Source organism: Gallinula chloropus (genome assembly GCF_964237585.1).
Source record: "Gallinula chloropus genome assembly, chromosome: 22".
In the NCBI taxonomy this organism is placed as follows: Eukaryota; Metazoa; Chordata; class Aves; order Gruiformes; family Rallidae; genus Gallinula; species Gallinula chloropus.
Window position 1 is genome coordinate 464,876 of NC_140107.1, and position 22,478 is coordinate 487,353.

Genomic DNA, 22,478 nt, shown 5'->3' on the forward strand with positions numbered 1-22,478 from the left:
CTCCGGCCAGGAACTGCAACCTTGCAGGTACCTCCCAGGTTCCCGGCCCAACTAAAGCCCCCAGACCCAAATGGAGAGGAGCTCCTTGGGGGCCCCCTGGGGGCCCTTCAGGCCAGCTAGGACTTTCGGTCCTGGCTCCTTCGCTTTGGGAGCTGTTGCTGCAGTTGGGCATGTTGGCCGGAGAGTGCTTCTCGGGCCGCGAACTGCAACCTTGCAGGATTCTCCCAGGTTCCATGCCCAACGAAAGCCCCCAGACCCAAATGGAGAGGGGCTGCTTGGGGGCCCCCTGGGGGCCCTTCAGGCCAGCTAGGTCTTTGGGTCCTGGCTCCTTCGCTTTGGGAGCTGTTGCTGCAGTTGGGCATGTTGGCCGGAGAGTGCTTCTCGGGCCGCGAACTGCAACCTTGCAGGTACCTCCCAGGTTCCCGGCACAACGAAAGCCCCCAGACCCAAATTGAGAGGGGCTGCTTGGGGGCCCCCTGGGGGCCCTTCAGGCCAGCTAGGTCTTTGGGTCCTGGCTCCTTCGCTTTGGGAGCTGTTGCTGCAGTTGGGCATGTTGGCCGGAGAGTGCTTCTCCGGCCGCGAACTGCAACCTTGCAGGAATCTCCCAGGTTCCCGGCCCAACGAAAGGCCCCAGACCCAAATTGAGAGGGGCTGCTTGGTGGCCTTCTGGGGGCCCTTCAGGCCAGCTAGGTCTTTGGGTCCTGGCTCCTTCACTTTGGGAGCTGTTGCTGCAGTTGGGCATGTTGGCCGGAGAGTGCTTCTCGGGCCGCGAACTGCAACCTTGCATGAATCTCCCAGGTATACATGCCCAACGAAAGCCCCCAGACCCAAATTAAGAGGGGCTGCTTGGGGGCCCCCTGGGGGCCCTTCAGGCCAGCTAGGTCTTTGGGTCCTGGCTCCTTCGCTTTGGGAGCTGTTGCTGCAGTTGGGCATGTTGGCCGGAGAGTGCTTCTCCGGCCACGAACTGCAACCTTGCAGGTAACTCCCAGGTTCCCGGCCCAACTAAAGACCCCAGGCCCAAATGGAGAGGAGCTTCTTGGGGGCCCCCTGGGGGCCCTTCAGGCCAGCTAGGTCTTTCGGTCCTGGCTCCTTCGGTTTGGGAGCTGTTGCTGCAGTTGGGCATGTTGGCCGGAGAGTGCTTCTCGGGCCGCGAACTGCAACCTTGCAGGAATCTCCCAGGTTCCATGCCCAACGAAAGCCCCCAGACCCAAATGGAGAGGGGCTGCTTGGTGGCCTTCTGGGGGCCCTTCAGGCCAGCTAGGTCTTTGGGTCCTGGCTCCTTCGCTTTGGGAGCTGTTGCTGGATATTGGGCATGTTGGCCGGAGAGTGCTTCTCGGGCCGCGAACTGCAACCTTGCTGGTATCTCCCAGGTTCTCAGCCTAAAGAAAGCCCCCAGACCCAAATTGAGAGGGGCTGCTTGGGGGCCCCCTGGGGGCCCTTCAGGCCAGCTAGGTCTTTGGGTCCTGGCTCCTTCGCTTTGGGAGCTGTTGCTGCAGTTGGGCATGTTGGCCGGAGAGTGCTTCTCGGGCCGCGAACTGCAACCTTGCAGGATTCTCCCAGGTTCCCGGCCCAATGAAAGCCCCCAGACCCAAATTGAGAGGGGCTGCTTGGGGCCCCCCTGGGGTCCCTTCAGGCCAGCTAGGTCTTTGGGTCCTGGCTCCTTCGGTTTGGGAGCTGTTGCTGCAGTTGGGCATGTTGGCCGGAGAGTGCTTCTCGGGCCGCGAACTGCAACCTTGCAGGATTCTCCCAGGTTCCATGCCCAACGAAAGCCCCCAGACCCAAATTGAGAGGTGCTGCTTGGGGGCCCCCTGGGGGCCCTTCAGGCCAGCTAGGTCTTTGGGTCCTGGCTCCTTCGGTTTGGGAGCTGTTGCTGCAGTTGGGCATGTTGGCCGGAGAGTGCTTCTCGGGCCGCGAACTGCAACCTTGCAGGATTCTCCCAGGTTCCATGCCCAACGAAAGCCCCCAGACCCAAATTGAGAGGGGCTGCTTGGGGCCCCCCTGGAGGCCCTTCAGGCCAGCTAGGTCTTTGGGTCCTGGCTCCTTCGGTTTGGGAGCTGTTGCTGCAGTTGGGCATGTTGGCCGGAGAGTGCTTCTCGGGCCGCGAACTGCAACCTTGCAGGTACCTCCCAGGTTCCCGGCCCAACGAAAACCCCCAGAACCAAATGGAGAGGGGCTGCTTGGGGGCCCCCTGGGGGCCCTTCAGGCCAGCTAGGTCTTTGGGTCCTGGCTCCTTCGCTTTGGGAGCTGTTGCTGCAGTTGGGCATGTTGGCCGGAGAGTGCTTCTCGGGCCGCCAACTGTAACTTGCATGTACCTCTCAGGTATACATGCCCAACGAAAGCCCCCAGACCCAAATGGAGAGGGGCTGCTTGGTGGCCTTCTTGGGGCCCTTCAGGCCAGCTAGGTCTTTGTGTCCTGGCTCCTTCGCTTTGGGAGCTGTTGCTGGATATTGTGCATGTTGGCCGGAGAGTGCTTCTCGGGCCGCGAACTGCAACCTTGCTGGTATCTCCCAGGTTCTCAGCCTAAAGAAAGCCCCCAGACCCAAATTGAGAGGGGCTGCTTGGTGGACCCTGGGGGCCCTTCAGGCCAGCTAGGTCTTTGGGTCCTGGCTCCTTCGGTTTGGGAGCTGTTGCTGCAGTTGGGCATGTTGGCCGGAGAGTGCTTCTCGGGCCGCGAACTGCAACCTTGCAGGAATCTCCCAGGTATACATGCCCAACGAAAGCCCCCAGACCCAAATTGAGAGGGGCTGCTTGGGGGCCCCCTGGGGGCCCTTCAGGCCAGCTAGGTCTTTGGGTCCTGGCTCCTTCGGTTTGGGAGCTGTTGCTGCAGTTGGGCATGTTGGCCGGAGAGTGCTTCTCCGGCCGCGAACTGCAACCTTGCAGGAATCTCCCAGGTTCCATGCCCAACGAAAGCCCCCAGACCCAAATGGAGAGGGGCTGCTTGGGGGCCCCCTGGGGGCCCTTCAGGCCAGCTAGGTCTTTGGGTCCTGGCTCCTTCGGTTTGGGAGCTGTTGCTGCAGTTGGGCATGTTGGCCGGAGAGTGCTTCTCGGGCTGCGAACTGCAACCTTGCAGGATTCTCCCAGGTTCCCGGCCCAACGAAAGCCCCCAGTCCCAAATGGAGAGGGGCTGCTTGGGGGCCCCCTGGGGGCCCTTCAGGCCAGCTAGGTCTTTGGGTCCTGGCTCCTTCGCTTTGGGAGCTGTTGCTGGATATTGGGCATGTTGGCCGGAGAGTGCTTCTCGGGCCGCGAACTGCAACCTTGCTGGTATCTCCCAGGTTCTCAGCCTAAAGAAAGCCCCCAGACCCAAATGGAGAGGGGCTACTTGGGGCCCCCTGGAGGCCCTTCAGGCCAGCTAGGTCTTTGTGTCCTGGCTCATTCGGTTTGGGAGCTGTTGCTGCAGTTGGGCATGTTGGCCGGAGAGTGCTTCTCGGGCCGCGAACTGCAACCTGGCAGGTACCTCCCAGGTTCCCGGCCCAACGAAAGCCCCAAGACCCAACTGGAGAGGGGCTGCTTGCGGGCCTTCTGGGGGCCCTTCAGGCCAGCTAGGTCTTTGGGTCCTGGCTCCTTCGCTTTGGGAGCTGTTGCTGGATATTGGGCATGTTGGCCGGAGAGTGCTTCTCGGGCCGCGAACTGCAACCTTGCTGGTATCTCCCAGGTTCTCAGCCTAAAGAAAGCCCCCAGACCCAAATGGAGAGGGGCTACTTGGGGCCCCCTGGAGGCCATTCAGGCCAGCTAGGTCTTTGTGTCCTGGCTCATTCGGTTTGGGAGCTGTTGCTGCAGTTGGGCATGTTGGCCGGAGAGTGCTTCTCGGGCCTCGAACTTCAACCTTTCAGGAATCTCCCAGGTTCCCGGCCCAACGAAAGCCCCCAGAACCAAATGGAGAGGGGCTGCTTGGGGGCCCCCTGGGGGCCCTTCAGGCCAGCTAGGTCTTTGGGTCCTGGCTCCTTCGGTTTGGGAGCTGTTGCTGCAGTTGGGCATGTTGGCCGGAGAGTGCTTCTCCGGCCACGAACTGCAACCTTGCAGGATTCTCCCAGGTTCCCGGCCCAATGAAAGGCCCCAGACCCAAATTGAGAGGGGCTGCTTGGGGCCCCCCTGGGGGCCCTTCAGGCCAGCTAGGTCTTTGGGTCCTGGCTCCTTCGGTTTGGGAGCTGTTGCTGCAGTTGGGCATGTTGGCCGGAGAGTGCTTCTCGGGCCGCGAACTGCAACCTTGCAGGATTCTCCCAGGTTCCATGCCCAACGAAAGCCCCCAGACCCAAATTGAGAGGGGCTGCTTGGGGGCCCCCTGGGGGCCCTTCAGGCCAGCTAGGTCTTTGGGTCCTGGCTCCTTCGCTTTGGGAGCTGTTGCTGCAGTTGGGCATGTTGGCCAGAGAGTGCTTCTCGGGCCGCGAACTGCAACCTTGCAGGATTCTCCCAGGTTCCCGGCCCAACGAAAGCCCCCAGACCCAAATGGAGAGGGGCTGCTTGGGGCCCCCCTGGGGGCCCTTCAGGCCAGCTAGGTCTTTGGGTCCTGGCTCCTTCGGTTTGGGAGCTGTTGCTGCAGTTGGGCATGTTGGCCGGAGAGTGCTTCTCGGGCCGCGAACTGCAACCTTGCAGGTACCTCCCAGGTTCCCGGCCCAACGAAAACCCCCAGACCCAAATGGAGAGGGGCTGCTTGGGGGGCCCCTGGGGGCCCTTCAGGCCAGCTAGGTCTTTGGGTCCTGGCTCCTTCGCTTTGGGAGCTGTTGCTGCAGTTGGGCATGTTGGCCGGAGAGTGCTTCTCCGGCCGCGAACTGCAACCTTGTAGGAATCTCCCAGGTTCCATGCCCAACGAAAGCCCCCAGACCCAAATTGAGAGGGGCTGCTTGGGGGCCCCCTGGGGGCCCTTCAGGCCAGCTAGGTCTTTGGGTCCTGGCTCCTTCGCTTTGAGAGCTGTTGCTGGATATTGGGCATGTTGGCCGGAGAGTGCTTCTCGGGCCTCGAACTTCAACCTTGCAGGAATCTCCCAGGTTCCCGGCCCAACGAAAGCCTCCAGAACCAAATGGAGAGGGGCTGCTTGGGGGCCCCCTGGGGGCCCTTCAGGCCAGCTAGGTCTTTGTGTCCTGGCTCCTTCGCTTTGGGAGCTGTTGCTGCAGTTGGGCATGTTGGCCGGAGAGTGCTTCTCGGGCCGCGAACTGCAACCTTGCAGGATTCTCCCAGGTTCCCGGCCCAACGAAAACCCCCAGACCCAAATTGAGAGGGGCTGCTTGGGGGGCCCCTGGGGGCCCTTCAGGCCAGCTAGGTCTTTGGGTCCTGGCTCCTTCGCTTTGGGAGCTGTTGCTGTAGTTGGGCATGTTGGCCGGAGAGTGCTTCTCCGGCCGCGAACTGCAACCTTGCAGGATTCTCCCAGGTTCCCGGCCCAACGAAAGCCCCCAGACCCAACTGGAGAGGGGCTGCTTGGGGGCCTTCTGGGGGCCCTTCAGGCCAGCTAGGTCTTTGGGTCCTGGCTCCTTCGCTTTGGGAGCTGTTGCTGGATATTGGGCATGTTGGCCGGAGAGTGCTTCTCGGGCCTCGAACTTCAACCTTGCAGGAATCTCCCAGGTTCCCGGCCCAACGAAAGCCTCCAGAACCAAATGGAGAGGGGCTGCTTGGGGGCCCCCTGGGGGCCCTTCAGGCCAGCTAGGTCTTTGTGTCCTGGCTCCTTCGGTTTGGGAGCTGTTGCTGCAGTTGGGCATGTTGGCCGGAGAGTGCTTCTCGGGCCGCGAACTGCAACCTTGCAGGATTCTCCCAGGTTCCCGGCCCAACGAAAGCCTCCAGACCCAACTGGAGAGGGGCTGCTTGGGGGCCTTCTGGGGGCCCTTCAGGCCAGCTAGGTCTTTGGGTCCTGGCTCCTTCGGTTTGGGAGCTGTTGCTGCAGTTGGGCATGTTGGCCGGAGAGTGCTTCTCGGGCCGCGAACTGCAACCTTGCAGGTACCTCCCAGGTTCCCGGCCCAACGAAAACCCCCAGAACCAAATGGAGAGGGGCTGCTTGGGGGCCCCCTGGGGGCCCTTCAGGCCAGCTAGGTCTTTGGGTCCTGGCTCCTTCGCTTTGGGAGCTGTTGCTGCAGTTGGGCATGTTGGCCGGAGAGTGCTTCTCGGGCCGCCAACTGTAACTTGCATGTACCTCTCAGGTATACATGCCCAACGAAAGCCCCCAGACCCAAATGGAGAGGGGCTGCTTGGTGGCCTTCTTGGGGCCCTTCAGGCCAGCTAGGTCTTTGTGTCCTGGCTCCTTCGCTTTGGGAGCTGTTGCTGGATATTGTGCATGTTGGCCGGAGAGTGCTTCTCGGGCCGCGAACTGCAACCTTGCTGGTATCTCCCAGGTTCTCAGCCTAAAGAAAGCCCCCAGACCCAAATTGAGAGGGGCTGCTTGGTGGACCCTGGGGGCCCTTCAGGCCAGCTAGGTCTTTGGGTCCTGGCTCCTTCGGTTTGGGAGCTGTTGCTGCAGTTGGGCATGTTGGCCGGAGAGTGCTTCTCGGGCCGTGAACTGCAACCTTGCAGGAATCTCCCAGGTATACATGCCCAACGAAAGCCCCCAGACCCAAATTGAGAGGGGCTGCTTGGGGGCCCCCTGGGGGCCCTTCAGGCCAGCTAGGTCTTTGGGTCCTGGCTCCTTCGGTTTGGGAGCTGTTGCTGCAGTTGGGCATGTTGGCCGGAGAGTGCTTCTCCGGCCGCGAACTGCAACCTTGCAGGAATCTCCCAGGTTCCATGCCCAACGAAAGCCCCCAGACCCAAATGGAGAGGGGCTGCTTGGGGGCCCCCTGGGGGCCCTTCAGGCCAGCTAGGTCTTTGGGTCCTGGCTCCTTCGGTTTGGGAGCTGTTGCTGCAGTTGGGCATGTTGGCCGGAGAGTGCTTCTCGGGCTGCGAACTGCAACCTTGCAGGATTCTCCCAGGTTCCCGGCCCAACGAAAGCCCCCAGTCCCAAATGGAGAGGGGCTGCTTGGGGGCCCCCTGGGGGCCCTTCAGGCCAGCTAGGTCTTTGGGTCCTGGCTCCTTCGCTTTGGGAGCTGTTGCTGGATATTGGGCATGTTGGCCGGAGAGTGCTTCTCGGGCCGCGAACTGCAACCTTGCTGGTATCTCCCAGGTTCTCAGCCTAAAGAAAGCCCCCAGACCCAAATGGAGAGGGGCTACTTGGGGCCCCCTGGAGGCCCTTCAGGCCAGCTAGGTCTTTGTGTCCTGGCTCATTCGGTTTGGGAGCTGTTGCTGCAGTTGGGCATGTTGGCCGGAGAGTGCTTCTCGGGCCGCGAACTGCAACCTGGCAGGTACCTCCCAGGTTCCCGGCCCAACGAAAGCCCCAAGACCCAACTGGAGAGGGGCTGCTTGCGGGCCTTCTGGGGGCCCTTCAGGCCAGCTAGGTCTTTGGGTCCTGGCTCCTTCGCTTTGGGAGCTGTTGCTGGATATTGGGCATGTTGGCCGGAGAGTGCTTCTCGGGCCGCGAACTGCAACCTTGCTGGTATCTCCCAGGTTCTCAGCCTAAAGAAAGCCCCCAGACCCAAATGGAGAGGGGCTACTTGGGGCCCCCTGGAGGCCATTCAGGCCAGCTAGGTCTTTGTGTCCTGGCTCATTCGGTTTGGGAGCTGTTGCTGCAGTTGGGCATGTTGGCCGGAGAGTGCTTCTCGGGCCTCGAACTTCAACCTTTCAGGAATCTCCCAGGTTCCCGGCCCAACGAAAGCCCCCAGAACCAAATGGAGAGGGGCTGCTTGGGGGCCCCCTGGGGGCCCTTCAGGCCAGCTAGGTCTTTGGGTCCTGGCTCCTTCGGTTTGGGAGCTGTTGCTGCAGTTGGGCATGTTGGCCGGAGAGTGCTTCTCCGGCCACGAACTGCAACCTTGCAGGATTCTCCCAGGTTCCCGGCCCAATGAAAGGCCCCAGACCCAAATTGAGAGGGGCTGCTTGGGGCCCCCCTGGGGGCCCTTCAGGCCAGCTAGGTCTTTGGGTCCTGGCTCCTTCGGTTTGGGAGCTGTTGCTGCAGTTGGGCATGTTGGCCGGAGAGTGCTTCTCGGGCCGCGAACTGCAACCTTGCAGGATTCTCCCAGGTTCCATGCCCAACGAAAGCCCCCAGACCCAAATTGAGAGGGGCTGCTTGGGGGCCCCCTGGGGGCCCTTCAGGCCAGCTAGGTCTTTGGGTCCTGGCTCCTTCGCTTTGGGAGCTGTTGCTGCAGTTGGGCATGTTGGCCAGAGAGTGCTTCTCGGGCCGCGAACTGCAACCTTGCAGGATTCTCCCAGGTTCCCGGCCCAACGAAAGCCCCCAGACCCAAATGGAGAGGGGCTGCTTGGGGCCCCCCTGGGGGCCCTTCAGGCCAGCTAGGTCTTTGGGTCCTGGCTCCTTCGGTTTGGGAGCTGTTGCTGCAGTTGGGCATGTTGGCCGGAGAGTGCTTCTCGGGCCGCGAACTGCAACCTTGCAGGTACCTCCCAGGTTCCCGGCCCAACGAAAACCCCCAGACCCAAATGGAGAGGGGCTGCTTGGGGGGCCCCTGGGGGCCCTTCAGGCCAGCTAGGTCTTTGGGTCCTGGCTCCTTCGCTTTGGGAGCTGTTGCTGCAGTTGGGCATGTTGGCCGGAGAGTGCTTCTCCGGCCGCGAACTGCAACCTTGTAGGAATCTCCCAGGTTCCATGCCCAACGAAAGCCCCCAGACCCAAATTGAGAGGGGCTGCTTGGGGGCCCCCTGGGGGCCCTTCAGGCCAGCTAGGTCTTTGGGTCCTGGCTCCTTCGCTTTGAGAGCTGTTGCTGGATATTGGGCATGTTGGCCGGAGAGTGCTTCTCGGGCCTCGAACTTCAACCTTGCAGGAATCTCCCAGGTTCCCGGCCCAACGAAAGCCTCCAGAACCAAATGGAGAGGGGCTGCTTGGGGGCCCCCTGGGGGCCCTTCAGGCCAGCTAGGTCTTTGTGTCCTGGCTCCTTCGCTTTGGGAGCTGTTGCTGCAGTTGGGCATGTTGGCCGGAGAGTGCTTCTCGGGCCGCGAACTGCAACCTTGCAGGATTCTCCCAGGTTCCCGGCCCAACGAAAACCCCCAGACCCAAATTGAGAGGGGCTGCTTGGGGGGCCCCTGGGGGCCCTTCAGGCCAGCTAGGTCTTTGGGTCCTGGCTCCTTCGCTTTGGGAGCTGTTGCTGTAGTTGGGCATGTTGGCCGGAGAGTGCTTCTCCGGCCGCGAACTGCAACCTTGCAGGATTCTCCCAGGTTCCCGGCCCAACGAAAGCCCCCAGACCCAACTGGAGAGGGGCTGCTTGGGGGCCTTCTGGGGGCCCTTCAGGCCAGCTAGGTCTTTGGGTCCTGGCTCCTTCGCTTTGGGAGCTGTTGCTGGATATTGGGCATGTTGGCCGGAGAGTGCTTCTCGGGCCTCGAACTTCAACCTTGCAGGAATCTCCCAGGTTCCCGGCCCAACGAAAGCCTCCAGAACCAAATGGAGAGGGGCTGCTTGGGGGCCCCCTGGGGGCCCTTCAGGCCAGCTAGGTCTTTGTGTCCTGGCTCCTTCGGTTTGGGAGCTGTTGCTGCAGTTGGGCATGTTGGCCGGAGAGTGCTTCTCGGGCCGCGAACTGCAACCTTGCAGGATTCTCCCAGGTTCCCGGCCCAACGAAAGCCTCCAGACCCAACTGGAGAGGGGCTGCTTGGGGGCCTTCTGGGGGCCCTTCAGGCCAGCTAGGTCTTTGGGTCCTGGCTCCTTCGCTTTGGGAGCTGTTGCTGGATATTGGGCATGTTGGCCGGAGAGTGCTTCTCGGGCCGCGAACTGCAACCTTGCTGGTATCTCCCAGGTTCTCAGCCTAAAGAAAGCCCCCAGACCTAAATGGAGAGGGGCTACTTGGGGCCCCCTGGAGGCCCTTCAGGCCAGCTAGGTCTTTGTGTCCTGGCTCCTTCGGTTTGGGAGCTGTTGCTGCAGTTGGGCATGTTGGCCGGAGAGTGCTTCTCCGGCCACGAACTGCAACCTTGCAGGTACCTCCCAGGTTCCCGGCCCAACTAAAGCCGCCAGGCCCAAATGGAGAGGAGCTCCTTCGGGGCCCCATGGGGGCCCTTCAGGCCAGCTAGGTCTTTCGGTCCTGGCTCCTTCGCTTTGGGAGCTGTTGCTGCAGTTGGGCATGTTGGCCGGAGAGTGCTTCTCGGGCCGCGAACTGCAACCTTGCAGGAATCTCCCAGGTTCCATGCCCAACGAAAGCCCCCAGACCCAAATGGAGAGGGGCTGCTTGGGGGCCCCCTGGGGGCCCTTCAGGCCAGCTAGGTCTTTGGGTCCTGGCTCCTTCGGTTTGGGAGCTGTTGCTGCAGTTGGGCATGTTGGCCGGAGAGTGCTTCTCGGGCCGCGAACTGCAACCTTGCAGGTACCTCCCAGGTTCCCGGCCCAACGAAAGCCCCCAGACCCAAATTGAGAGGGGCTGCTTGGTGGACCCTGGGGGCCCTTCAGGCCAGCTAGGTCTTTGGGTCCTGGCTCCTTCGGTTTGGGAGCTGTTGCTGCAGTTGGGCATGTTGGCCGGAGAGTGCTTCTCGGGCCGCGAAATGCAACCTTGCAGGAATCTCCCAGGTATACATGCCCAACGAAAGCCCCCAGACCCAAATTGAGAGGGGCTGCTTGGGGGACCCCTGGGGGCCCTTCAGGCCAGCTAGGTCTTTGGGTCCTGGCTCCTTCGGTTTGGGAGCTGTTGCTGCAGTTGGGCATGTTGGCCGGAGAGTGCTTCTCCGGCCGCGAACTGCAACCTTGCAGGAATCTCCCAGGTTCCATGCCCAACGAAAGCCCCCAGACCCAAATGGAGAGGGGCTGCTTGGGGGCCCCCTGGGGGCCCTTCAGGCCAGCTAGGTCTTTGGGTCCTGGCTCCTTCGGTTTGGGAGCTGTTGCTGCAGTTGGGCATGTTGGCCGGAGAGTGCTTCTCGGGCTGCGAACTGCAACCTTGCAGGATTCTCCCAGGTTCCCGGCCCAACGAAAGCCCCCAGACCCAAATGGAGAGGGGCTGCTTGGGGGCCCCCTGGGGGCCCTTCAGGCCAGCTAGGTCTTTGGGTCCTGGCTCCTTCGCTTTGGGAGCTGTTGCTGGATATTGGGCATGTTGGCCGGAGAGTGCTTCTCGGGCCGCGAACTGCAACCTTGCTGGTATCTCCCAGGTTCTCAGCCTAAAGAAAGCCCCCAGACCCAAATGGAGAGGGGCTACTTGGGGCCCCCTGGAGGCCCTTCAGGCCAGCTAGGTCTTTGTGTCCTGGCTCATTCGGTTTGGGAGCTGTTGCTGCAGTTGGGCATGTTGGCCGGAGAGTGCTTCTCGGGCCGCGAACTGCAACCTGGCAGGTACCTCCCAGGTTCCCGGCCCAACGAAAGCCCCAAGACCCAACTGGAGAGGGGCTGCTTGCGGGCCCCCTGGGGGCCCTTCAGGCCAGCTACGTCTTTGGGTCCTGGCTCCTTCGCTTTGGGAGCTGTTGCTGGATATTGGGCATGTTGGCCGGAGAGTGCTTCTCGGGCCGCGAACTGCAACCTTGCTGGTATCTCCCAGGTTCTCAGCCTAAAGAAAGCCCCCAGACCCAAATGGAGAGGGGCTACTTGGGGCCCCCTGGAGGCCCTTCAGGCCAGCTAGGTCTTTGTGTCCTGGCTCATTCGGTTTGGGAGCTGTTGCTGCAGTTGGGCATGTTGGCCGGAGAGTGCTTCTCGGGCCTCGAACTTCAACCTTGCAGGAATCTCCCAGGTTCCCGGCCCAATGAAAGGCCCCAGACCCAAATTGAGAGGGGCTGCTTGGGGCCCCCCTGGGGGCCCTTCAGGCCAGCTAGGTCTTTGGGTCCTGGCTCCTTCGGTTTGGGAGCTGTTGCTGCAGTTGGGCATGTTGGCCGGAGAGTGCTTCTCCGGCCACGAACTGCAACCTTGCAGGATTCTCCCAGGTTCCCGGCCCAATGAAAGGCCCCAGACCCAAATTGAGAGGGGCTGCTTGGGGCCCCCCTGGGGGCCCTTCAGGCCAGCTAGGTCTTTGGGTCCTGGCTCCTTCGGTTTGGGAGCTGTTGCTGCAGTTGGGCATGTTGGCCGGAGAGTGCTTCTCGGGCCGCGAACTGCAACCTTGCAGGATTCTCCCAGGTTCCATGCCCAACGAAAGCCCCCAGACCCAACTGGAGAGGGGCTGCTTGGGGGCCTTCTGGGGGCCCTTCAGGCCAGCTAGGTCTTTGGGTCCTGGCTCCTTCGCTTTGGGAGCTGTTGCTGGATATTGGGCATGTTGGCCGGAGAGTGCTTCTCGGGCCTCGAACTTCAACCTTGCAGGAATCTCCCAGGTTCCCGGCCCAACGAAAGCCTCCAGAACCAAATGGAGAGGGGCTGCTTGGGGGCCCCCTGGGGGCCCTTCAGGCCAGCTAGGTCTTTGTGTCCTGGCTCCTTCGGTTTGGGAGCTGTTGCTGCAGTTGGGCATGTTGGCCGGAGAGTGCTTCTCGGGCCGCGAACTGCAACCTTGCAGGATTCTCCCAGGTTCCCGGCCCAACGAAAGCCTCCAGACCCAACTGGAGAGGGGCTGCTTGGGGGCCTTCTGGGGGCCCTTCAGGCCAGCTAGGTCTTTGGGTCCTGGCTCCTTCGCTTTGGGAGCTGTTGCTGGATATTGGGCATGTTGGCCGGAGAGTGCTTCTCGGGCCGCGAACTGCAACCTTGCTGGTATCTCCCAGGTTCTCAGCCTAAAGAAAGCCCCCAGACCTAAAAGGAGAGGGGCTACTTGGGGCCCCCTGGAGGCCCTTCAGGCCAGCTAGGTCTTTGTGTCCTGGCTCCTTCGGTTTGGGAGCTGTTGCTGCAGTTGGGCATGTTGGCCGGAGAGTGCTTCTCCGGCCACGAACTGCAACCTTGCAGGTACCTCCCAGGTTCCCGGCCCAACTAAAGCCGCCAGGCCCAAATGGAGAGGAGCTCCTTCGGGGCCCCATGGGGGCCCTTCAGGCCAGCTAGGTCTTTCGGTCCTGGCTCCTTCGCTTTGGGAGCTGTTGCTGCAGTTGGGCATGTTGGCCGGAGAGTGCTTCTCGGGCCGCGAACTGCAACCTTGCAGGATTCTCCCAGTTTCCCGGCCCAATGAAAGGCCCCAGACCCAAATGGAGAGGGGCTACTTGGGGCCCCCTGGAGGCCCTTCAGGCCAGCTAGGTCTTTGTGTCCTGGCTCATTCGGTTTGGGAGCTGTTGCTGCAGTTGGGCATGTTGGCCGGAGAGTGCTTCTCGGGCCGCGAACTGCAACCTTGCAGGATTCTCCCAGGTTCCATGCCCAACGAAAGCCCCCAGACCCAAATTGAGAGGGGCTGCTTGGGGCCCCCCTGGAGGCCCTTCAGGCCAGCTAGGTCTTTGGGTCCTGGCTCCTTCGGTTTGGGAGCTGTTGCTGCAGTTGGGCATGTTGGCCGGAGAGTGCTTCTCGGGCCGCGAACTGCAACCTTGCAGGATTCTCCCAGGTTCCCGGCCCAATGAAAGCCCCCAGACCCAAATTGAGAGGGGCTGCTTGGGGGCCCCCTGGGGGCCCTTCAGGCCAGCTAGGTCTTTGGGTCCTGGCTCCTTCGCTTTGGGAGCTGTTGCTGCAGTTGGGCATGTTGGCCGGAGAGTGCTTCTCCGGCCGCGAACTGCAACCTTGCAGGAATCTCCCAGGTTCCATGCCCAACGAAAGCCCCCAGACCCAAATTGAGAGGGGCTGCTTGGGGGCCCCCTGGGGGCCCTTCAGGCCAGCTAGGTCTTTGGGTCCTGGCTCCTTCGGTTTGGGAGCTGTTGCTGCAGTTGGGCATGTTGGCCGGAGAGTGCTTCTCGGGCCGCGAACTGTAACCTTGCAGGTACCTATCAGGTATACATGCCCAACGAAAGCCCCCAGACCCAAATGGAGAGGGGCTGCTTGGTGGCCTTCTGGGGGCCCTTCAGGCCAGCTAGGTCTTTGGGTCCTGGCTCCTTCGCTTTGGGAGATGTTGCTGGATATTGGGCATGTTGGCCGGAGAGTGCTTCTCGGGCCGCGAACTGCAACCTTGCAGGATTCTCCCAGGTTCCCGGCCCAACGAAAGCCCCCAGACCCAACTGGAGAGGGGCTGCTTGGGGGCCTTCTGGGGGCCCTTCAGGCCAGCTAGGTCTTTGGGTCCTGGCTCCTTCGCTTTGGGAGCTGTTGCTGGATATTGGGCATGTTGGCCGGAGAGTGCTTCTCGGGCCGCGAACTGCAACCTTGCTGGTATCTCCCAGGTTCTCAGCCTAAAGAAAGCCCCCAGACCCAAATGGAGAGGGGCTACTTGGGGCCCCCTGGAGGCCCTTCAGGCCAGCTAGGTCTTTGTGTCCTGGCTCATTCGGTTTGGGAGCTGTTGCTGCAGTTGGGCATGTTGGCCGGAGAGTGCTTCTCGGGCCTCGAACTTCAACCTTGCAGGAATCTCCCAGGTTCCCGGCCCAACGAAAGCCCCCAGAACCAAATGGAGAGGGGCTGCTTGGGGGACCCCTGGGGGCCCTTCAGGCCAGCTAGGTCTTTGGGTCCTGGCTCCTTCGGTTTGGGAGCTGTTGCTGCAGTTGGGCATGTTGGCCGGAGAGTGCTTCTCCGGCCACGAACTGCAACGTTGCAGGTATCTCCCAGGTTCCCGGCCCAACTAAAGCCCCCAGGCCCAAATGGAGAGGAGCTCCTTGGGGGCCCCATGGGGGCCCTTCAGGCCAGCTACGTCTTTCGGTCCTGGCTCCTTCGCTTTGGGAGCTGTTGCTGCAGTTGGGCATGTTGGCCGGAGAGTGCTTCTCGGGCCGCGAACTGCAACCTTGCAGGTACCTCCCAGGTTCCCGGCCCAACGAAAACCCCCAGACCCAAATGGAGAGGGGCTGCTTGGGGGGCCCCTGGGGGCCCTTCAGGCCAGCTAGGTCTTTGGGTCCTGGCTCCTTCGGTTTGGGAGCTGTTGCTGCAGTTGGGCATGTTGGCCGGAGAGTGCTTCTCCGGCCGCGAACTGCAACCTTGCAGGAATCTCCCAGGTTCCATGCCCAACGAAAGCCCCCAGACCCAAATTGAGAGGGGCTGCTTGGGGGCCCCCTGGGGGCCCTTCAGGCCAGCTAGGTCTTTGGGTCCTGGCTCCTTCGCTTTGGGAGCTGTTGCTGCAGTTGGGCATGTTGGCCGGAGAGTACTTCTCGGGCCGCGAACTGCAACCTTGCAGGTACCTCCCAGGTTCCCGGCCCAACGAAAGCCCCCAGACCCAAATTGAGAGGGGCTGCTTGGGGGCCCCCTGGGGGCCCTTCAGGCCAGCTAGGTCTTTGGGTCCTGGCTCCTTCGGTTTGGGAGCTGTTGCTGCAGTTGGGCATGTTGGCCGGAGAGTGCTTCTCGGGCCGCGAACTGCAACCTTGCAGGTACCTCCCAGGTTCCCGGCCCAACGAAAACCCCCAGACCCAAATGGAGAGGGGCTGCTTGGGGGGCCCCTGGGGGCCCTTCAGGCCAGCTAGGTCTTTGGGTCCTGGCTCCTTCGGTTTGGGAGCTGTTGCTGCAGTTGGGCATGTTGGCCGGAGAGTGCTTCTCCGGCCGCGAACTGCAACCTTGCAGGAATCTCCCAGGTTCCCGGCCCAACGAAAGACCCCAGACCCAAATTGAGAGGGGCTGCTTGGGGGCCCCCTGGGGGCCCTTCAGGCCAGCTAGGTCTTTGGGTCCTGGCTCCTTCGGTTTGGGAGCTGTTGCTGCAGTTGGGCATGTCGGCCGGAGAGTGCTTCTCGGGCCGCGAACTGCAACCTTGCATGAATCTCCCAGGTTCCCCGCCCAACGAAAGCCCCCAGACCCAAATGGAGAGGGGCTGCTTGGGGACCCCCTGGGGGCACTTCAGGCCAGCTAGGTCTTTGGGTCCTGGCTCCTTCGCTTTGGGAGCTGTTGCTGCAGTTGGGCATGTTGGCCGGAGAGTGCTTCTCGGGCCGCGAACTGCAACCTTGCAGGTACCTCCCAGGTATACATGCCCAACGAAAGCCCCCAGACCCAAATTGAGAGGGGCTGCTTGGGGGCCCCCTGGGGGCCCTTCAGGCCATCTAGGTCTTTGGGTCCTGGCTCCTTCGGTTTGGGAGCTGTTGCTGCAGTTGGGCATGTTGGCCGGAGAGTGCTTCTCGGGCCGCGAACTGTAACCTTGCAGGTACCTCCCAGGTATACATGCCCAACGAAAGCCCCCAGACCCAAATTGAGTGGGGCTACTTCGGGGCCCCCTGGGGGCCCTTCAGGCCAGCTAGGTCTTTGTGTCCTGGCTCATTCGGTTTGGGAGCTGTTGCTGCAGTTGGGCATGTTGGCCGGAGAGTGCTTCTCCGGCCGCGAACTGCAACCTTGCATGAATCTCCCAGGTTCCATGCCCAACGAAAGCCCCCAGACCCAAATTGAGAGGGGCTGCTTGGGGGCCCCCTGGGGGCCCTTCAGGCCAGCTACGTCTTTCGGTCCTGGCTCCTTCGCTTTGGGAGCTGTTGCTGCAGTTGGGCATGTTGGCCGGAGAGTGCTTCTCGGGCCGCGAACTGCAACCTTGCAGGTACCTCCCAGGTTCCCGGCCCAACGAAAACCCCCAGACCCAAATGGAGAGGGGCTGCTTGGGGGGCCCCTGGGGGCCCTTCAGGCCAGCTAGGTCTTTGGGTCCTGGCTCCTTCGCTTTGGGAGCTGTTGCTGCAGTTGGGCATGTTGGCCGGAGAGTGCTTCTCCGGCCGCGAACTGCAACCTTGCAGGAATCTCCCAGGTTCCATGCCCAACGAAAGCCCCCAGACCCAAATTGAGAGGGGCTGCTTGGGGGCCCCCTGGGGGCCCTTCAGGCCAGCTAGGTCTTTGGGTCCTGGCTCCTTCGCTTTGGGAGCTGTTGCTGCAGTTGGGCATGTTGGCCGGAGAGTACTTCTCGGGCCGCGAACTGCAACCTTGCAGGATTCTCCCAGGTTCCCGGCCCAACGAAAGCCCCCAGACCCAAATTGAGAGGGGCTGCTTGGGGGCCCCCTGGGGGCCCTTCAGGCCAGCTAGGTCTTTGGGTCCTGGCTCCTTCGGTTTGGGAGCTGTTGCTGCAGTTGGGCATGTTGGCCGGAGAGTGCTTCTCGGGCCGCGAACTGCAACCTTGCAGGTACCTCCCAGGTTCCCGGCCCAACGAAAACCCCCAGACCCAAATGGAGAGGGGCTGCTTGGGGGGCCCCTGGGGGCCCTTCAGGCCAGCTAGGTCTTTGGGTCCTGGCTCCTTCGGTTTGGGAGCTGTTGCTGCAGTTGGGCATGTTGGCCGGAGAGTGCTTCTCCGGCCGCGAACTGCAACCTTGCAGGAATCTCCCAGGTTCCCGGCCCAACGAAAGCCCCCAGACCCAAATTGAGAGGGGCTGCTTGGGGGCCCCCTGGGGGCCCTTCAGGCCAGCTAGGTCTTTGGGTCCTGGCTCCTTCGGTTTGGGAGCTGTTGCTGCAGTTGGGCATGTCGGCCGGAGAGTGCTTCTCGGGCCGCGAACTGCAACCTTGCATGAACCTCCCAGGTTCCCGGCCCAACGAAAGCCCCCAGACCCAAATGGAGAGGGGCTGCTTGGGGACCCCCTGGGGGCCCTTCAGGCCAGCTAGGTCTTTGGGTCCTGGCTCCTTCGCTTTGGGAGCTGTTGCTGCAGTTGGGCATGTTGGCCGGAGAGTGCTTCTCGGGCCGCGAACTGTAACCTTGCAGGTACCTCCCAGGTATACATGCCCAACGAAAGCCCCCAGACCCAAATTGAGAGGGGCTGCTTGGGGGCCCCCTGGGGGCCCTTCAGGCCATCTAGGTCTTTGGGTCCTGGCTCCTTCGGTTTGGGAGCTGTTGCTGCAGTTGGGCATGTTGGCCGGAGAGTGCTTCTCGGGCCGCGAACTGTAACCTTGCAGGTACCTCCCAGGTATACATGCCCAACGAAAGCCCCCAGACCCAAATTGAGTGGGGCTACTTCGGGGCCCCCTGGGGGCCCTTCAGGCCAGCTAGGTCTTTGTGTCCTGGCTCCTTCGCTTTGGGAGCTGTTGCTGCAGTTGGGCATGTTGGCCGGAGAGTGCTTCTCCGGCCGCGAACTGCAACCTTGCATGAATCTCCCAGGTTCCATGCCCAACGAAAGCCCCCAGACCCAAATTGAGAGGGGCTGCTTGGGGGCCCCCTGGGGGCCCTTCAGGCCAGCTAGGTCTTTGGGTCCTGGCTCCTTCGGTTTGGGAGCTGTTGCTGCAGTTGGGCATGTTGGCCGGAGAGTGCTTCTCGGGCCGCGAACTGCAACCTTGCAGGAATCTCCCAGGTTCCCGGCCCAACGAAAGCCCCCAGACCCAAATGGAGAGGGGCTGCTTGGGGGCCCCCTGGGGGCCCTTCAGGCCAGCTAGGTCTTTGGGTCCTGGCTCCTTCGCTTTGGGAGCTGTTGCTGCAGTTGGGCATGTTGGCCGGAGAGTGCTTCTCGGGCCGCGAACTGCAACCTTGCAGGAATCTCCCAGGTTCCATGCCCAACGAAAGCCCCCAGACCCAAATGGAGAGGGGCTGCTTGGGGGCCCCCTGGGGGCCCTTCAGGCCAGCTAGGTCTTTGGGTCCTGGCTCCTTCGGTTTGGGAGCTGTTGCTGCAGTTGGGCATGTTGGCCGGAGAGTGCTTCTCGGGCCGCGAACTGCAACCTTGCAGGTACCTCCCAGGTTCCCGGCCCAACGAAAGCCCCCAGACCCAAATTGAGAGGGGCTGCTTGGGGCCCCCCTGGAGGCCCTTCTGGCCAGCTAGGTCTTTGGGTCCTGGCTCCTTCGGTTTGGGAGCTGTTGCTGCAGTTGGGCATGTTGGCCGGAGAGTGCTTCTCGGGCCGCGAACTGCAACCTTGCAGGTACCACCCAGGTTCCCGGCCCAACGAAAGCCCCCAGATGTTGGGGAATGGCTCGCAGAACGGGGCCATTCGGATTATATGCAGCTGGTGGGCCAACAGAATGACATTCACCTGGAGGGAACTACTGTGAATGGCCTCGACATGCCTAGGCCAAGCTAGGCCTCCGGCACAGCTGGGGGGGGGGAGGCTCGGCAAGGTCGCCACGTCCTTGAAGGGGGAAAACAACCGAGGCATAGCCGGCTGGAACCGGTGGAAGGGGAATTCCACCGTGAACAAGAAACAACAAGTGGGCGTGGTATGCAAATGCGACCTTTTCGGGCTTAACCTATAGGCAGGCTGTATTCCAGATGTATCCAGCGCTGGAACATATATAAAGCTACGAGCTGCGCAATAAAGTTGGCACCCTGTTATGATTCATATTGGATTGCTGGTGTCCGTTTTATTTTCCTTCTCGTCAAGTGGCGCCCGAACAGGGACCCCGATTTTTCCAGCAGGGGTCAACCTTGGAAAGACGAGAAGACAGTTATCGGTGCGACGGGAGCCGGTGTCGGCGACTCCTCCGGGAAGAGGCACTACGAGCCTGGGAGGACGGCTTGGAGCCGGGAGCTGCGGGTTAGGAGCGCTCCGTCGCAGGAGTAGGGGACGCGCGGAAAATACGGCTGGCCAGCATGGATAAAGAGGTAGCGTTTTCCCTACTTCAAAGCTTTTTAGAAAAGCGAAAAGTTAATTTTAATCTTGAACATCTGTCCGGTTTGTGTGCCTATGGTTGCACAAAGGGATTTTTCAAGTCAGGGGATGATTATTTTGATTGGAACCGGTGGAGGGAATTTGGCAATGAACTTTGGAACGATGTTATAGATGGAAAAAAGGAAGCCAAAGCCCTCCAGGTCCCCTGGCGAGAGACTATTAATGCGATCGCCAAATATAAAGAGGAGAGAGCCCTGGCTGTTTCGGTGTCAGCGAAACTTGATGGAACACGAGGGGTGGCTTCTCCTCAGGTGGAAAATCACCAAGCGCAGGCTTTCAATTTGTTAGCTCCAGGACCGCCTGCTGTCGGCCTGCCAGTGAAAGTCGCTAAGACCCCGGCAGAAGCGGAACAGCGAACGCAGGAGGCTGTTGCCGCGCTATCACCCTCTAAACAAGAATCCGACGTTGCCTGCGTAGCGGAGTTTTCTTCTCCCTTACCCTCCGCGCCACCTTTGTCAGTGACTTTGAACCCTTTTCTACAAGATACTGCGGTCCAGACTTATGCGCTGCCCTCTCGGAGGGGCTCTGTTTCAACACTGAATCCTTTCGTAGAAGGTTACGGTCGGGCGGGGACTCCCCTCAATTGTTCTAATAGTAGCTCTAGTGATTTAGATAGCGATGTAGATTCTGTGAAAGAGTTGTCTGATTTGTTTGAAAGGTTGTTTAAGATTTGTCAAAAGAGAGGGGGGAAACCAGAGCGGGTTTTTGCGAAGCAGCCTAAGAGAAAAAGCAAATTGCGGGTTAAGGGCAAAGCCGCAGATCGGGAAATAGGGGAGGAGAGAGAGCTGAAACTCCCTCGTCCTCGCTGCCAACCATGGCCAAAAATAGCAAAGCAAGCCATGGAAGCGGGTGACGTTGCAACAGCAAATGAACTTTTAAAAGCCATGCCTGTAATATATAAGCAGCATGGGGAGGGGGATGATGTATATACCGCGGGTGAGCACGACCCGTTTGATTGGAAGTTGTTAGTACAACTGAGGGACACCGTGCGTCAGACGGGTTTGCATAGTGAGCCTAGTAAACAGATGCTTCAGTATATTTTTTCTGCGAGTGGTATTATTTTACAGGAAGATATTAAACAGGTGGTAAGAATGATACTTACCCCGTCACAAGCCATGCAGTATGAAAGCCACCTTCAGCGGCTCTGTAACACTGCCGCTACTCTGCCCAGGGCAGAGGGAGATCCGTTAGCGGGGGTGACGGCGGCACAGTTGATAGGGACTGGTACTTATTTTGGGGTGCAGGCTCAGCTAGGGCTTCCTCTAGCCGTTTTACAGGAGGCTATGCGATTGGCACAGATAGCCCTAAGCGAAGTTAAAGCTGGTAGCGTAACTCCATCGTATTTGTCGGTAAAGCAAAAGCCGAACGAATCATATGCCAGCTTTTTGGACAGATTGCACCAAGCTTTAGACCAGTCAGATCACCCTGAGCATGTAAAGACTACTCTTGGTGAGAAATTGGCTTTTGAGAATGCGAACGCACGGACTAGGGATGTTTTGGTCACCCTCCCTCCTCATGCTTCTGTACAGGACATGCTAGAAAGGGCTTTGCGTTTAGAAAGTGCGGGCGCGTTAATGGCAGAAAGGGCGTTCCCCTTGATAGCCCCAGAGCCGCCGCTTGAGCAGGCAGCCGCCAAGGTGTTAAAGGAGATATCTGAAAGACAAAGCCGCATTGTGGAACAACAAGCTAAAGTATTACAATTGTGTCCACCCTGTGCTGGCCTAGAGACTGGCAGACGCTTCCCAGCGTGAGAGGGGTAGAAGGAGTTGGTGGAGCAGCTGCAGTGCGACAATCATCGGCGCCTATTCGTATTCAACTAGACAATCGACATGCTAACATCCCCATTACGGTAATGCCTCTGCCCCAAGGCGTGAACGGACTGCTCGGTCGCGACGCTTTGAGACAATTTGATGTGCGACTTACAAATGCCTCGGATTTTTGCTGACGACCACTGTTCGGTACAATTTCCCGCTGCAGCTCCAGTGGGTCAGTGACACCCCCATCTGGATAGAGCAGTGGCCGTTAACAAAGGACTTGCCCATCAAAAAATTGGATTTAGAACAAATGATTGCTGAAAATGACTGCTTGCAACTGGCTCTTTTGAGCGCAGCCACAACATTGAACACAGCATCGCTGGCCTCTCCTACCTTTAAATGGATGGGTCAGGGACAGTGGATAGAACGACCCAAGTACTCAGAACGCCCATTGGCGGAGGCAGTGACTGTGTTTACAGATGCAGGCAAAAAATCTAAAAGTGCAGCGATTGTTAGTACACTATCGGGACCCAGAGACTGGACAATGGCAGGGCCCGGCTGAGGTTCAATATCTTGGACGGGGTCATATGTGTGTGCTTGCACCTACAGGATCACTATGGGTACCAGCGAGATGGACCCGCCCTGCGGCCAGCCAGCAAGTTCGTCCTGACCATGACATTGTTAGAGATATGTCTCCTGACGACGCAGACGCGGGCCATCCACAGGGTGAACGACAGAACCAATATGTGGGTAACTTGGGCTAATCAGACTGGCAACTTAGATTTTTGTCTGAGTATGCAGTCAACTACTAGCCCTTTTAAAACGTGCCTCGTGGGTATACCCGGTTTTGAAGAGGCTGCCTTTGCTGCCTATGCCACTAATAACTGTCACTCTTCTTCCTCCGTAGCTAGTTGTACTGCCACATTAATCCGCTCCCTTAACACCACCTTACCCTGGGATCCACAAGAACTAGAATTGCTGGGTGCTAAAGCGGTGGGGTCAACGTCCAAAGGTCACACTCAGACGTGTGTCACATTTGGTGATAGGTTTAGTGGCAGGAACGGTTTTGAAACCTTTATTGGTGACACTCAGCCTCATGCGCGGGTCAACAAAGGGTGGAACGAATCAGGCTGGACGGAAGTGTCGCCAGGGCCCAACTTCAGACCATGGGATAGACATTTTTGTGGCACCAATGAGACCACTCTTGACGGTTATAATGTCTCTCTCCCCTTAGGTGCTTATGGGGCAGCTGATCTATATAGCCCACTGTCATCAACAATTGGAACATTATTGTGGAACAATAACACCCCAAAAGC